Below are 21,925 nucleotides of genomic sequence, written 5' to 3'. Positions count from 1 at the left end.
GTACATATATACACACACCGTACTGTACATATACACACACAGTACTGTACATATATACACACAGTACTGTACATATATACACACACAGTACTGTACATATATACACACAGTACTGTAAATATATACACACACCGTACTGTACATATACACACACACAGTACTGTACATATACACACACACAGTACTGTACATATATACACACACTGTACTGTACATATATACACACACCGTACTGTACATATATACACACACCGTACTGTACATATATACACACAGCACTGTACATATATACACACAGTACTGTACATATATACACACACCGTACAGTACATATATACACACAGTACTGTACATATATACACACAGTACTGTACATATATACACACACAGTACTGTACATATATACACACCGTACTGTACATATATACACACCGTACTGTACATATATACACACACCGTACTGTACATATACACACACCGTACTGTACATATACACACACAGTACTGTACATATATACACACAGTACTGTACATATATACACACAGTACTGTACATATATACACACACAGTACTGTACATATATACACACAGTACTGTACAAATATACACACCGTACTGTACATATATACACACACCGTACTGTACATATACACACACAGTACTGTACATATATACACACACAGTACTGTACATATATACACACAGTACTGTACATATATACACACAGTACTGTACATATATACACACACAGTACTGTACATATATACACACACCGTACTGTACATATATACACACACCGTACTGTACATATACACACACACAGTACTGTACATATATACACACACCGTACTGTACATATATACACACACAGTACTGTACATATATACACACATAGTACTGTACATATATACACACAGTACTGTACATATATACACACACCGTACTGTACATATATACACACACCGTACTGTACATATATACACACAGTACTGTACATATATACACACACCGTACTGTACATATACACACACCGTACTGTACATATACACACACACACAGTACTGTACATATATACACACACCATACTGTACATATATACACACACAGTACTGTACATATATACACACACAGTACTGTACATATATACACACATAGTACTGTACATATATACACACAGTACTGTACATATATACACACCGTACTGTACATATATACACACAGTACTGTACATATATACACACACAGTACTGTACATATACACACACAGTACTGTACATATATACACACACAGTACTGTACATATATACACACAGTACTGTACATATATACACACAGTACTGTACATATATACACACACCGTACTGTACATATACACACACACAGTACTGTACATATACACACACACAGTACTGTACATATATACACACACTGTACTGTACATATATACACACACAGTACTGTACATATATACACACACCGTACTGTACATATATACACACACCGTACTGTACATATATACACACACAGTACTGTACATATATACACACAGCACTGTACATATATACACACAGTACTGTACATATATACACACACAGTACTGTACATATATACACACAGTACTGTACATATATACACACACAGTACTGTACATATATACACACACAGTACTGTACATATATACACACCGTACTGTACATATATACACACCGTACTGTACATATATACACACACCGTACTGTACATATACACACACAGTACTGTACATATATACACACACAGTACTGTACATATATACACACACAGTACTGTGCATATATACACACCGTACTGTACATATATACACACAGTACTGTACATATACACACACCGTACTGTACATATATACACACAGTACTGTACATATATACACACACAGTACTGTACATATACACACACAGTACTGTACATATATACACACACAGTACTGTACATATATACACACAGTACTGTACATATATACACACAGTACTGTACATATATACACACACCGTACTGTACATATACACACACACAGTACTGTACATATACACACACAGTACTGTACATATATACACACACTGTACTGTACATATATACACACACAGTACTGTACATATATACACACACCGTACTGTACATATATACACACACCGTACTGTACATATATACACACACAGTACTGTACATATATACACACAGCACTGTACATATATACACACAGTACTGTACATATATACACACACCGTACTGTACATATATACACACAGTACTGTACATATATACACACAGTACTGTACATATATACACACAGTACTGTACATATACACACACCGTACTGTACATATATACACACACAGTACTGTGCATATATACACACAGTACTGTACATATATACACACAGTACTGTACATATATACACACACAGTACTGTACATATACACACACACAGTACTGTACATATATACACACACTGTACTGTACATATATACACACACAGTACTGTACATATATACACACACCGTACTGTACATATATACACACACCGTACTGTACATTTATACACACACAGTACTGTACATATATACACACAGCACTGTACATTTATACACACAGTACTGTACATATATACACACACCGTACTGTACATATACACACACCGTACTGTACATATACACACACACAGTACTGTACATATATACACACAGTACTGTACATAAATACACACACAGTACTGTACATATATACACACAGTACTGTACATATATACACACCGTACTGTACATATATACACACACCGTACTGTACATATACACACACAGTACTGTACATATATACACACACAGTACTGTACATATATACACACAGTACTGTACATATATACACACAGTACTGTACATATATACACACACAGTACTGTACATATATACACACAGTACTGTACATATATACACACACAGTACTGTACATATATACACACAGTACTGTACATATATACACACAGCACTGTACATATATACACACACCGTACTGTACATATACACACACAGTACTGTACATATATACACACACAGTACTGTACATATATACACACAGTACTGTACATATATACACACAGTACTGTACATATATACACACACCGTACTGTACATATATACACACACCGTACTGTACATATACACACACACAGTACTGTACATATATACACACACCGTACTGTACATATATACACACAGTATTGTACATATATACACACACCGTACTGTACATATATACACACACCGTACTGTACATATATACACACACCGTACTGTACATATACACACACACAGTACTGTACATATATACACACACCATACTGTACATATATACACACAGTACTGTACATATATACACACACAGTACTGTACATATATACACACACAGTACTGTACATATATACACACATAGTACTGTACATATATACACACAGTACTGTACATATATACACACCGTACTGTACATATATACACACAGTACTGTACATATATACACACACAGTACTGTACATATACACACACCGTACTGTACATATACACACACACAGTACAGTACATATATACACACAGAGTACTGTACATATATACACACACCATACTGTACATATATACACACACACAGTACTGTACATATATACACACAGTACTGTACATATATACACACACCATACTGTACATATATACACACATAGTACTGTACATATATACACACATAGTACTGTACATATACACACACAATCTATACATATATACAAACACAGTACTGTACATATATACACACAGTACTGTACATATATACACACAGCACTGTACATATATACACACACAGTACTGTACATATATACACACAGCACTGTACATATATACACACCGTACTGTACATATATACACACAGTACTGTACATATATACACACACAGTACTGTACATATACACACACAGTACTGTACATATATACACACACAGTACTGTACATATATACACACAGTACTGTACATATATACACACAGTACTGTACATATATACACACACCGTACTGTACATATACACACACACACAGTACTGTACATATACACACACACAGTACTGTACATATATACACACACTGTCCTGTACATATATACACACACAGTACTGTACATATATACACACACCGTACTGTACATATATACACACACCGTACTATACATTTATACACACACAGTACTGTACATATATACACACAGCACTGTACATATATACACACAGTACTGTACATATATACACACACCGTACTGTACATATATACACACCGTACTGTACATATACACACACACAGTACTGTACACATATACACACACAGTACTGTACATATATACACACACAGTACTGTACATATATACACACATAGTACTGTACATATATACACACAGTACTGTACATATATACACACCGTACTGTACATATATACACACAGTACTGTACATATATACACACACAGTACTGTACATATACACACACCGTACTGTACATATACACACACACAGTACAGTACATATATACACACAGAGTACTGTACATATATACACACACCATACTGTACATATATACACACACACAGTACTGTACATATATACACACAGTACTGTACATATATACACACACCATACTGTACATATATACACACAGTACTGTACATATATACACACACCATACTGTACATATATACACACAGTACTGTACAAATATACACACACCATACTGTACATATATACACACAGTACTGTACATATATACACACACCGTACTGTACATATATACACACACCGTACTGTACATATACACACACACAGTACTGTACATATATACACACACTGTACTGTACATATATACACACAGTACTGTACATATATACACACACCATACTGTACATATATACACACAGTACTGTACATATATACACACACAATACTGTACATATATACACACATAGTACTGTACATATATTCACACATAGTACTGTACATATACACACACAATCTATACATATATACAAACACAGTACTGTACATATACACACACACCGTACTGTACATATATACACACACCATGCAGTACATATATACACACACAGTACTGTACATATATACACACACAGTACTGTACATATATACACACACCGTACTGTACATATATACACACAACCTACTGTACATATATACACACACCGTACTGTACATATATACACACACAGTACTGTACATATATACACACACAGTACTGTGCATATATACACACCGTACTGTACATATATACACACAGTACTGTACATATACACACACAGTACTGTACATATATACACACACAGTACTGTACATATATACACACACAGTACTGTGCATATATACACACCGTACTGTACATATATACACACAGTACTGTACATATATACACACACAGTACTGTACATATATACACACACAGTACTGTACATATATACACACAGTACTGTACATATATACACACAGTACTGTACATATATACACACACCGTACTGTACATATACACACACACAGTACTGTACATATACACACACACAGTACTGTACATATATACACACACTGTACTGTACATATATACACACACAGTACTGTACATATATACACACACCGTACTGTACATATATACACACACCGTACTGTACATATATACACACACAGTACTGTACATATATACACACAGCACTGTACATATATACACACAGTACTGTACATATATACACACACCGTACTGTACATATATACACACAGTACTGTACATATATACACACAGTACTGTACATATATACACACAGTACTGTACATATACACACACCGTACTGTACATATATACACACACAGTACTGTGCATATATACACACAGTACTGTACATATATACACACAGTACTGTACATATATACACACACAGTACTGTACATATACACACACACAGTACTGTACATATATACACACACTGTACTGTACATATATACACACACAGTACTGTACATATATACACACACCGTACTGTACATATATACACACACCGTACTGTACATTTATACACACACAGTACTGTACATATATACACACAGCACTGTACATTTATACACACAGTACTGTACATATATACACACACCGTACTGTACATATACACACACCGTACTGTACATATACACACACACAGTACTGTACATATATACACACAGTACTGTACATATATACACACAGTACTGTACATATATACACACACAGTACTGTACATATATACACACAGTACTGTACATATATACACACCGTACTGTACATATATACACACACCGTACTGTACATATACACACACAGTACTGTACATATATACACACACAGTACTGTACATATATACACACAGTACTGTACATATATACACACACCGTACTGTACATATATACACACACAGTACTGTACATATATACACACAGTACTGTACATATATACACACCGTACTGTACATATATACACACACCGTACTGTACATATACACACACAGTACTGTACATATATACACACAGTACTGTACATATATACACACAGTACTGTACATATATACACACAGTACTGTACATATATACACACACCGTACTGTACATATATACACACACCGTACTGTACATATACACACACACAGTACTGTACATATATACACACACTGTACTGTACATATATACACACACAGTACTGTACATATATACACACATAGTACTGTACATATATACACACAGTACTGTACATATATACACACACCGTACTGTACATATATACACACAGTACTGTACATATATACACACACCGTACTGTACATATATACACACACCGTACTGTACATATATACACACACCGTACTGTACATATACACACACACAGTACTGTACATATATACACACACCATACTGTACATATATACACACAGTACTGTACATATATACACACACAGTACTGTACATATATACACACACAGTACTGTACATATATACACACATAGTACTGTACATATATACACACAGTACTGTACATATATACACACCGTACTGTACATATATACACACAGTACTGTACATATATACACACACAGTACTGTACATATACACACACCGTACTGTACATATACACACACACAGTACAGTACATATATACACACAGAGTACTGTACATATATACACACACCATACTGTACATATATACACACACACAGTACTGTACATATATACACACAGTACTGTACATATATACACACACCATACTGTACATATATACACACATAGTACTGTACATATATACACACATAGTACTGTACATATACACACACAATCTATACATATATACAAACACAGTACTGTACATATATACACACAGTACTGTACATATATACACACAGCACTGTACATATATACACACACAGTACTGTACATATATACACACAGCACTGTACATATATACACACCGTACTGTACATATATACACACAGTACTGTAAATATATACACACACAGTACTGTACATATACACACACAGTACTGTACATATATACACACACAGTACTGTACATATATACACACAGTACTGTACATATATACACACAGTACTGTACATATATACACACACCGTACTGTACATATACACACACACAGTACTGTACATATACACACACACAGTACTGTACATATATACACACACTGTACTGTACATATATACACACACAGTACTGTACATATATACACACACCGTACTGTACATATATACACACACCGTACTATACATTTATACACACACAGTACTGTACATATATACACACAGCACTGTACATATATACACACAGTACTGTACATATATACACACACCGTACTGTACATATATACACACCGTACTGTACATATACACACACACAGTACTGTACACATATACACACACAGTACTGTACATATATACACACACAGTACTGTACATATATACACACATAGTACTGTACATATATACACACAGTACTGTACATATATACACACCGTACTGTACATATATACACACAGTACTGTACATATATACACACACAGTACTGTACATATACACACACCGTACTGTACATATACACACACACAGTACAGTACATATATACACACAGAGTACTGTACATATATACACACACAATACTGTACATATATACACACACACAGTACTGTACATATATACACACAGTACTGTACATATATACACACACCATACTGTACATATATACACACAGTACTGTACATATATACACACACCATACTGTACATATATACACACAGTACTGTACAAATATACACACACCATACTGTACATATATACACACAGTACTGTACATATATACACACACCGTACTGTACATATATACACACACCGTACTGTACATATACACACACACAGTACTGTACATATATACACACACTGTACTGTACATATATACACACAGTACTGTACATATATACACACACCATACTGTACATATATACACACAGTACTGTACATATATACACACACAATACTGTACATATATACACACATAGTACTGTACATATATTCACACATAGTACTGTACATATACACACACCGTACTGTACATATATACACACACCATGCAGTACATATATACACACACAGTACTGTACATATATACACACACAGTACTGTACATATATACACACACCGTACTGTACATATATACACACAACCTACTGTACATATATACACACACCGTACTGTACATATATACACACACAGTACTGTACATATATACACACACAGTACTGTGCATATATACACACCGTACTGTACATATATACACACAGTACTGTACATATACACACACAGTACTGTACATATATACACACACAGTACTGTACATATATACACACACAGTACTGTGCATATATACACACCGTACTGTACATATATACACACCGTACTGTACATATATACACACAGTACTGTACATATACACACACCGTACTGTACATATACACACACAGTACTGTACATATACACACACCGTACTGTACATATACACACACCGTACTGTACATATATACACACACCGTACTGTACATATATACACACACCGTACTGTACATATACACACACCGTACTGTACATATACACACACAGTACTGTACATATACACACACAGTACTGTACATATATACACACACAGTACTGTACATATACACACACAGTACTGTACATATATACACACAGTACTGTACATATATACACACAGTACTGTACATATATACAAACACCGTACTGTACATATATACACACACCGTACTGTACATATATACACACAGTACTGTACATATATACACACAGCACTGTACATATATACACACACAGTACTGTACATATATACACACAGCACTGTACATATATACACACCGTACTGTACATATATACACACAGTACTGTACATATATACACACACAGTACTGTACATATACACACACAGTACTGTACATATATACACACACAGTACTGTACATATATACACACAGTACTGTACATATATACACACAGTACTGTACATATATACACACACCGTACTGTACATATACACACACACAGTACTGTACATATACACACACACAGTACTGTACATATATACACACACTGTACTGTACATATATACACACACAGTACTGTACATATATACACACACCGTACTGTACATATATACACACACCGTACTGTACATTTATACACACACAGTACTGTACATATATACACACAGCACTGTACATTTATACACACAGTACTGTACATATATACACACACCGTACTGAACATATACACACACCGTACTGTACATATACACACACACAGTACTGTACATATATACACACAGTACTGTACATATATACACACAGTACTGTACATATATACACACACAGTACTGTACATATATACACACAGTACTGTACATATATACACACCGTACTGTACATATATACACACACCGTACTGTACATATACACACACAGTACTGTACATATATACACACACAGTACTGTACATATACACACAGTACTGTACATATATACACACAGCACTGTACATATATACACACACAGTACTGTACATATATACACACAGTACTGTACATATATACACACACCGTACTGTACATATATACACACACCGTACTGTACATATACACACACAGTACTGTACATATATACACACACCATACTGTACATATATACACACACAGTACTGTACATATACACACACACAGTACTGTACATATATACACACACAGTACTGTACATATATACACACAGTACTGTACATATATACACACACAGTACTGTACATATACACACACCGTACTGTACATATACACACACACACAGTACAGTACATATATACACACAGAGTACTGTACATATATACACACACCATACTGTACATATATACACACACACAGTACTGTACATATATACACACAGTACTGTACATATATACACACACCATACTGTACATATATACATACAGTACTGTACATATATACACACACCATACTGTACATATATACACACAGTACTGTACATATATACACACACCATACTGTACATATATACACACACCGTACTGTACATATACACACACACAGTACTGTACATATATACACACACTGTACTGTACATATATACACACAGTACTGTAAATATATACACACACCATACTGTACAAATATACACACAGTACTGTACATATATACACACACAATACTGTACATATATACACACATAGTACTGTACATATATACACACATAGTACTGTACATATACACACACAATCTATACATATATACAAACACAGTACTGTACATATACACACACACCATACTGTACATATATACACACACCATGCAGTACATATATACACACACAGTACTGTACATATATACACACCGTACTGTACATATACACACACAGTACTGTACATATATACACACAGTACTGTACATATATACACACAGTACTGTACATATATACACACACAGTACTGTACATATATACACACAGTACTGTACATATATACACACACCGTACTGTACATATATACACACACCGTACTGTACATATACACACACACAGTACTGTACATATACACACACACCGTACTGTACATATATACACACATAGTACTGTACATATATACACACAGTACTGTACATATATACACACACCATACTGTACATATATACACACACAGTACTGTACATATATACACACACAGTACTGTACATATATACACACACAGTACTGTACATATATACACACCGTACTGTACATATATACACACAGTACTGTACATATATACACACACAGTACTGTACATATACACACACCGTACTGTACATATACACACACACAGTACTGTACATATATACACACAGAGTACTGTACATATATACACACACCATACTGTACATATATACACACACAGTACTGTACATATATGCACACAGTACTGTACATATATACACACACCATACTGTACATATATACACACAGTACTGTACATATATACACACACCATACTGTACATATATACACACAGTACTGTACATATATACACACACCATACTGTACATATATACACACAGTACTGTACATATATACACACACCATACTGTACATATATACACACACCGTACTGTACATATACACACACACAGTACTGTACATATATACACACACTGTACTGTACATATATACACACAGTACTGTACATATATACACACACCATACTGTACATATATACACACATAGTACTGTACATATATACAAACACAGTACTGTACATATACACACACACCGTACTGTACATATATACACACACCATGCAGTACATATATACACACACAGTACTGTACATATATGCACACACAGTACTGTACATATATACACACACCGTACTGTACATATATACACACACCGTACTGTACATATATACACACACCGTACTGTACATATATACACACACAGTACTGTACATATACACACACACAGTACTGTGCATATATACACACCGTACTGTACATATATACACACCGTACTGTACATATATACACACAGTACTGTACATATACACACACAGTACTGTACATATATACACACATAGTACTGTACATATATACACACACAGTACTGTGCATATATACACACCGTACTGTACATATATACACACCGTACTGTACATATATACACACAGTACTGTACATATACACACACCGTACTGTACATATATACACACAGTACTGTACATATACACAAACCGTACTGTACATATATACACACACCGTACTGTACATATATACACACACCGTACTGTACATATACACACACCGTACTGTACATATACACACACAGTACTGTACATATACACACACACAGTACTGTACATATACACACACAGTACTGTACATATATACACACAGTACTGTACATATATACACACCGTACTGTACATATATACACACACCGTACTGTACATATATACACACACCGTACTGTACATATATACACACAGTACTGTACATATATACACACAGCACTGTACATATATACACACACAGTACTGTACATATATACACACAGCACTGTACATATATACACACAGTACTGTACATATATACACACAGTACTGTACATATATACACACACCGTACTGTACATATATACACACAGTACTGTACATATATACACACAGCACTGTACATATATACACACAGTACTGTACATATATACACACCGTACTGTACATATATACACACACAGTACTGTACATATATACACACAGTACTGTACATATATACACACATAGTACTGTACATATATACACACAGTACTGTACATATATACACACACCGTACTGTACAAAAGTCACATTCAAAGAAATGCTGTAGAGCAAACATGCCTTCAACAATAATCCAATGAAATGTTTCTATATTTTTTAAACATAATATAAAAATCAGTAAACAGTAAACAGTAAATATTTGTTGTGATGACCCTTTGCTTAAAAAATAGTAGTCTCCCATACTATTAGTGCAGTTTTATAAGGAAATGAGATGTAGGTTTTATTGAGCATCTTGCAGAACCAGTCACGGTTCTTCTGGAGACTTTGACTGTCGCACTTCTTATTTTTGCAGAAAAACCCAGCAGTCTTCATTATGTTGTTTTTTTTTTTTGTCTGAAAAGTGTCTCTTACATAATATGCTGCTTTCTTTACTGACATACAAACATTTTTCTGTAACATTTAATTTTGTGCTGGGAAACTAATGTTTAGGAATCTGAAATGTTTTTTGTACTGACTGGATAATGTAGAAGACATATGAAATAAAAATGTATAACTATAGGTTTGTACTGAAAAACATGTCATGGTCTGGGGCTGCATGAGTGCTGCCGGCACTGGGGAGCTACAGTTCATTGAGGGAACCATGAATGCCAACATGTACTGTGACATACTGAAGCAGAGCATGCTCCCAGCATGTATTCCAGCATGATAACGACCCCAAACACACCTCCAAGACGACCACTGCCTTGCTAAAGAAGCTGAGGGTGAAGGTGATGGACTGGCCAAGCATGTCTCCAGACCTAACCCCTATTGAGCATCTGTGGGGCATCCTCAAACGGAAGGTGGAGGAGCACAAGGTCTCTAATGTCCACCAGCTCCGTGATGTTGTCATGGAGGAGTGGAAGAGGACTCCAGTGGCAACCTGTGAAGCTCTGGTGAACTCCATGCCCAAGAGGGTTAAGGCAGCGCTGGAAAATAATGGTGGCCACACAAAATATTGACACTTTGGACCCAATTTGGACATTTTCACTTAGGGGTGTACTCACTTTTGTTGCCAGTGGTTTAGACATTAATGGCTGTGTGTTGAGTTATTTTGAGGGCACAGCAAATTTACACTGTTACACAAGCTGTACACTCACTACTTTACATTGTAGCAAAGTGTCATTTCTTCAGTGTTGTCACATCAAAAGATATCATCAGATAATTACAAAAATGTGAGGGGTGTACTCACTTTTGTGAGATACTGTGTGTGTGTGTGTATATATATATATATATATATATATATATATATATATATATATATATATATATATATATATATATATATATATAAATTTTAATCAGATATATGAAACAGTTTGGTTTTGTGTTTACTATCTTGGTAGAAAAGTCAGCTATTTCTATATTAAAGTTTACTACAAGTTTAACTAAAGTTTGCTACAGTGAATAGTATAACCGTATAGAATTTAACTAAAGCAAATAAAATTTCCTAATTGTTCTTGTTTCTAAGATATTTTTGAGAACGAAAAGTATTGTTAAAGTTGTTATAAGCTGAGAGAGAGAGAGCGAGAGCGAGAGAGAGAGAGAGAGAGAGAGAGAGAGAGAGAGAGAGAGAGAGAGAGAGAGAGAGAGAGAGAGAGAGAGAGAGCTGCTGTGAGGAAATGCAGCTGACTGAGCAATAAATAAATAAATAATCATAAATCTGACCAGTGTGCAGTGCTGCTTAGGCAAAATATAAAGTAGTTTGGTTTAATTCTGGTCAGCGATGATTTGTTCTTCATAGCCGTCGATGTGTGATGAAGTTAGGAGTTGTGTGATTTAGGAGAAAGAGGGTGGGAAGAGTTTTTGGGGAGCCACAGATGGACATAAAAGGGATAAGAACCGTTAGAGATCAGAAAAAAACAGTAATAGACAGAAATGTGTTTTATTCTGTTTGTTGGCAAGGGGGAAAGTGAGCAGTGAGGTAAGTGTGTGATTATATGCCGTGACTAACGGTGAAGTCGTGACACTGTAGCACCCGTATCGAACACCTCTACATGCAGCTATAACGGAGATACTGAGGATGTATGCACCATTATAGGAAGATGACAGTAATGTACCATTAACTTGTGTAAATACGTTTTGTGAAAAGGACAGTTTAGAGGGAGGATTTTCTGGTTCCTTTTACGAGACGTGCAGATGTGTCTCACTGTCTCTTCATCTCTTTTGATACAGGAACACGGAGGGAGGATACATCTTCTGATCCGCCGTTTGCTGCCGACGAGCTGTACTACAACACCGTGGAGAGTGACTACGAGGATGACGTCCACATGCCTGACCAGCATGAGGAGGAGCAAAATGGTGGTGATGAGCATGAGGTGCCTTTTAGAAGTCCTTCGAGAAGCCCGCCCCCTTTACCAGGCCTATCTGCTCTAAGAATCACACCCTTTCCTGTAATAAGCCCATCCCCTTTGAGAATCACACCCCCTTTTAGAAGCCCATCCCCTTTTTGAGATTCTCATCCCTTTTAAGAAGAACATCTCCTACAAGAAGACCAACCCCCGTGAGGAGGCTATCTCCTATAAGAAGACCAACCCCCGTGAGGAGGCTATCTCCTATAAGAAGACCAACCCCCGTGAGGAGGCTATCTCCTATAAGAAGACCAACCCCCGTGAGGAGGCTATCTCCTATAAGAAGACCAACCCCCGTGAGGAGGCTATCTCCTATAAGAAGACCAACCCCCGTGAGGAGGCTATCTCCTATAAGAAGACCAACCCCCGTGAGGAGGCTATCTCCTATAAGACCAACCCCCGTGAGGAGGCTATCTCCTATAAGACCAACCCCCGTGAGGAGGCTATCTCCTATAAGACCAACCCCATGAGGAGGCTATCTCCTATAAGACCAACCCCCGTGAGGAGGCTATCTCCTATAAGACCAACCCCCGTGAGGAGGCTATCTCCTATAAGACCAACCCCCGTGAGGAGGCTATCTCCTATAAGACCAACCCCCGTGAGGAGGCTATCTCCTATAAGAAGACCAACTCCCGTGAGGAGGCTATCTCCTATAAGACCAACCCCCGTGAGGATCTCCTATAAGAAGACCATGCACTACGACAAGCCCACCCACTTCTGTTACTCCTGCATCTGTTCCTCACGTCAGTGTCAACGTAACTTTGTGGTTAGATGTAAGTGTTGATTAGACTTAGATCTGGGTTATAATCTGTATTAAGACCTGTTATGTCCCCTCCATTTTCACTGAGTAGAGCTGAAACCTTTACAATGCACATCTGTTACATTTGATTTTTTGTTGTTGATATAATAACAATTTACTTTTTTTTTGAAGTACCATTACTTTGTTCTTTTATACTGCATGAGCAAAAATAAAAATAACTTAATTAAACAAAATAATAATAAAAAAACATCTTTTGGAGAAATGGGGTGGGGTTTATGTAAACAAGTTAAACATCTAATATTGAGTCAGAAACATGTCAAAGAATCATATTAAATCATGAACATGTGAAACATATGATACTGAATTTGTTAGAAAAACTATTTTCCCTTGCTCCCAGCGGCGTGAAACTCACTGTATAGTGATTTAAGCCAGTGTAGCGCCCCCGTGTGTCTGCACACACAGGAGGAATGAAAACACGCTTTGTCAGAGCACTTTTGAGGAAAAGTGACTTTCTAGACTGCAAATCTCACATTTTCCCCTTTATCATACATTATCATCATATAATGGATTTTAATGTAAACAATCCTATTTCGTATCATTTTACATCAGAAACCTGCAAAGTATATTATGTACAAAATGTCATATTGGAGCAGGTCACTGTCACGTATCGTGACGGAGCAGAGATAGGACGGATGCAAGTGCAGGATGAACAGTTGTTTATTTGAAAGAGGGACAGGCAGACAAATTCAAAACGTGATCCAAAACGTAATCCATAAACATGCAAGAGATCAGGCGATTGGCAAACAAGCGTACACGGGGCAAGGCAGGAATCTAGGTCGTGGTCACGGAAAACAGGGTCGATAAACAAAACAAGAAACGAACTATGACGAGGGACTGGAAGCGGATAATCCAGCGCGAACTAACTCTAAACATGGACCGTGACTATGACTATGACTATGACTATGATACGAGCTAAACTAACTCTAAACATTCAATCTTCCGCGTTGTGTGTTGGGAGGCGCGCAGTATATATGCGGACATGATCAGCGTCTAAACCGCTAGCAGCTGAGAGCAATTCAGACCCACGTGAAATCCCAGCCAATGACAGAACAGGGAGGAGACAGAAACATAAACAAAACACACGTGTCCAGATGTCATTACAGTCAACAACGGAAAAGCAGGTGCTCGCACATTCACGCTTAGAGCACGCTGCTTCAAGGGGGAATCGTGACAGAACCCCCCCCCCCCCGAGTGCCATGAGTCATCCCACTTCATTGGCGGCCCCGGCCCCCTGGGCTGAATGTCCCAAACAGAGCCAGGAAACTGCCCGGTGTTCTTGGCGGCGTAGGGAGGCTGAGCGACGACCGCAGCTGAACAGGGAAGCTGAGGCTCTGAGGTTACCAGGTGAACCTTGGGCATGGGCGGAGCTTGGCTGTGCGTGTCAGCAGACTCGGGTGTCAGCAGAACTTGAAATTACATGAATTTCTCAAAATAAACAGAAAAAGCAAGCAGAAATCTGTTTTTGCCTAACAACATTACATTTCAATTGCCCAGTGTTTAAAGGTGAAAATATACAACAAAACTGAAGTCATGCTGCTTAGGTATAGAAACTGTGACATACACAACACAACACCACATGAAATTTCTCTTACAAGAAATGCATAACACCATCTCTACTTGAGCAGATTATTTTTAAGTGAATGTACTCGTGCACTGCAGGCATCAGCTCCGATGTTCATGAACAGCCTCTGAATCACCTCAAAGGTGTATTTGAAGTTTGTGGGGTAGTTTATGTTACATGCATAAAGCAATCCCATCAAGTTGACAAATGCATTTGGTACATCACCAAGATTGCGTAGAACGACAACTTCTTCCATTACAAGGGCTACATCACTGCAGTCACACGGAATAGGGTCCATCGCGTCATCCACAACTGTAATGATTCCAACAGTCACGCCCTTGATTAACTCTTCTTCAGAATCTGTGTGCTGTATTAAAAACAAAGACAAACTTTAAAATGTGCTTTCACACATACATCCTCACAAGCACAGCGACTTAAGAACAGCATGAGTGAACCGATCTTAACTTTACTAGTCATCACACAAGATGAATTAATATCAGAAGGTGGAAAAAAAAATACAGTACAACGTCCTGAAATTCATCATCTCTCATGAAAATAAAACAAGGTAAACTCCATCAATACGTGGATATCAATACTCCATATCAATACGTGGACTTCCATTATCCGAATATCTTCCAACATCTTACTTTCCTCACAGACACTTACCTCACAGATCTGTAAGAACTGAGATGGATTCTCCCGCATGGACAGTGGTAGCCCCAGCAGTACTGCAACCCTCTTCCTGTGATTTGATGCCTCAAAAGTACAAATGTTTTATATTCAAATTATGCAGGACAAGAGAAATAGCAAGAAAGGAAATGACCACAGTATTTACAAAACAAGTACACTTGAAATAAACCTGCTCACATTTTTATCCAGGCTCTCCAGTATGGCACTCCTTTCTGCGATGTCTGCATGGCGCCTCGAGCGGTACAAATACAGCAGCTTTGAGGCGTGTTTGTCAAGACCCTCATAAAAGGACTTGCTCAGGTCCATCGACACAAGTCTGGTGAATTCTGCGCTGATCTTCCGTCATTACAGAACAATTCTATCAGTGCCTAAAGTAATTCTATGAGGAAAAGAAAAGTCATTCAAAAATGTAATAAACAGTGTACACAAGCAAGATCAGGACCAGAGTAATAGATTCTCACCAAATCTCTTGAGAAATTTCATGGCCAGCGGTTCATATACATATTGATATTGTAAGCAAAGCTAATCAGGGAGCATTACAGTGGAAGCAGGAGCATCAGAAAATGAGAGGTTATTATATATATATATATATATATATATATAAATAAATTACGTTCAAAGACTTGCGTACTTAACACAAGACAGTTCGGATCATTTTACTGACTCGGATCTTTGAATCTCGTTCAGCAAAATGAACGACTCTTTTTTGCATCATTTCGTTCATTTCAGCAGAATAAAGTTAAAATGTTACATGTTAAACTCCCCAACACCTCTAGTACTTACGCAAACATTGATCACATTTGGAATAAAAAATAAACTATAGGCTAATGCAACCGAGGCCGAATTATGAGAAACAGAAATGATTGATTAATTGCTTAGCATTAGCAGTCTGTTAGTTCACCTCCCGATCTGAGTCGTTCTTCTTTTGTCACGTCACATTTGATCAGTTCACGTCTCAAGTTAGTTAGACATAATATAGTACTATGAAATGTTTCTGACCCAAAATATTACGAAATATGACTGTTTACATTAAAATGCAAAAGTTGATGAAAAAGTATGATAAGGTGAAAAAAGTGACATTTTATGTCTAGAAAGTCAGTTTTCATCAAAAGTACAATAACAAAACTAGTTTGCATTCATCCTGTGTCCCCTTACACACTTGTGATCTTTATCCGCTCAAAACGCTATAGAGCGAACGAGAAGGCGCTAGGAGCAAAGGAAAGTGGTTTTTCGAACAAACTCATATAATCAGTTGCCCGACCTACTCCAATTTGATTTTTTTCACATGTTTAGACATAATATAGTCCTATGAAATGTTTCTGACCCAAAATATTACGAAATATGATTGTTTACATTAAAATGCAAAAGTTGATGAAAAAGTATGATAAGGTGAAAAAAGTGACATTTTATGTCTAGAAAGTCACTTTTCATCAAAAGTACAATAACAAAAGTAGTTCGCATTCATCCTGTGTCTCCTTACACACTTGTGATCTTTATCCGCTCAAAACGCTATACAGCGAACGAGAAGGCGCTAGGAGCAAAGGAAAGTGGTTTTTCTAACAAACTCATATAATCAGTTGCCCGACTTACTCCAATTTGATTCTTTTCGCATATTTACACATAATATAGTACTATGAAATGTTTCTGACCCAAAATATTACGAAATATGATTGTTTACATTAAAATGCAAAAGTTGATGAAAAAGTATCTCTAAAGCGCCTGGACTCCACCAATCCACAGTCAGACAGATTGTGTACAAATGAAGGAAATTCACGAGCATGGTTACCCTCCCCAGGCGTGGTCAGCCAACAAAGATCACTCCAAGAGCAAGACATGTAATTGTCCACGAGGTCACAACGGATCCCAGGGTAACTTCTAAGCCACTAAAGGCCTCTCTCGCGTAGGCAAATGTCAATGTTCCTGAGTCCACCATAATGAGTACACTGAACAACAGTGGTGTGCATGGCAGGATGGCAAGGAGAAAGCCACTGCTTTCCATAAAGAACATTGCTTCCTGCATGCAGTTTGCTAAAGATCACATGGACAAGACACAAGGCTACTCGAAAAAACGTTTTGTGGACAGGTGAGACCAAACTAGAACTTTTTGGTTTAAATGAGAAGGGTTATGTTTGGGGGAAGGAAAACACCGCATTCCAGCATAAGACCCGTATCCCATTTCTGAAAAATGGTGGTGGTAGCGTTGCAGTTTGGGCCTGTTTCGCTGCATCTGGGCCAGGACGGCTTGCCATCATTGATGGAACAATGCATTCTGAATAATACCAGCAAATTCTAAAAGAAAATGTCAGCACATCTGTCCGTAAACTGGATCTCAAGAGGAAAGTGGGCCGCGCAGCAAGACAACAACCCTAAGCACACAAGTCGTTCTACCAAAGGATGGTTAAAGAAGAATAAAGTCAATGTTTTGGAATGGCCAAGTCAAGGTCCTGACCTTGATCCAGTAGAAATGCTGCGGAAGGACCTGAAGCAAGCAGCTCATGTGAGGAAACCCACCCACATCCTAGAGATGAAACTGTACTGTAATGAGGGATGGGCTAAAATTCCTGCAAGCTGACGTGCAGGACTGTCCAACAGTTACCGGAAACGTTTGTTTGCAGTGGTTGCTGCACACCGAGGTCACACCAGATACTGAAAGCAAAGGTTCACATACTTTTGCCACTCACAGGTATGCAATACTGGATCATTTTCATCAATAAATAACTGACCATCTGTAATGTTTTTGTCTGGTTTCTGTAATTAGGTTCTCTTTATCTACTTTTGATGCTTGTGTGAAAATCTTACGATGTTTTAGGTCCCGGTAATGAAGATGTATAGAAAGCTCTAAAGGGTTCACAAACTTTCAAGCACCACTGTAAGTGGGATGTAAGGTCATGGCAGAAGAGCTCTTCCGCAAACACTACCGATGTGACCGTGGAGCATGGGGTCTTAAGCCTAGACGAATCGCGTCCAAAAGACCAGGCCTTAGCTCTGTCTTCAGCTGGAAATGGTTAGATGTCTCCGCCAGGGCCGGTTAAGCGAAAGGCACTTGAGTCTCACAACAGCCCATTTGTCGCGCCCATGCCAGATTTCTTGTTGTCCGGCGGAATGACCCGGTCACCTTCTTACCACGAACGGGTTTACCACCACGCCGGCCTGCGGGTAGCGTGGCCGAGTGGTCCAAGGCGCTGGCTTTAGGCTCCAGTCTCTTCGGGGGCGCGGGTTCAAATCCCACCGCTGCCACGGTCGTTAGCTTACGGTGGGTGATGTCTCGTCTCCAAAGGCTTTGCGCAGGTTTTCCTCCCACGCTTTCATGCTATACACCACGTAGCATGCTGCCTCACGAACGTCGCAATTCATGCCCCCCTTTTCCACAGTCGTTGCGTATATCCAGGTAAGGATAAAAGTTACATTTCCATCCATCCATCCTCTATACCGCATAATCCTACTCAGGGTCACGGGTAAAAGTTACATTTTCCAAATAAATTTAACTCGCTGGGACGGGCAGTCCATAGGTAGTCCGTACCTAG

At 37.5% G+C, this 21,925-nt stretch overlaps 1 non-coding gene across 1 annotated transcript; it reads left to right on the top strand.

Moving 5' to 3' along the window:
- The first annotated feature begins 21,556 nt into the window (after positions 1 to 21,556).
- Positions 21,557 to 21,638, top strand: trnal-uag (transfer RNA leucine (anticodon UAG)). The gene has a single exon. It is a non-coding gene; the product is annotated as a tRNA-Leu (tRNA).
- Positions 21,639 to 21,925: the final 287 nt, after the last annotated feature.

Source organism: Ictalurus punctatus, chromosome 12 (assembly GCF_001660625.3).
Source record: "Ictalurus punctatus breed USDA103 chromosome 12, Coco_2.0, whole genome shotgun sequence".
NCBI lineage: Eukaryota > Metazoa > Chordata > Actinopteri > Siluriformes > Ictaluridae > Ictalurus > Ictalurus punctatus.
The sequence above is the reverse complement of the archived record's forward strand: the minus strand, read 5'-3'. Positions and strand labels throughout refer to the sequence as shown.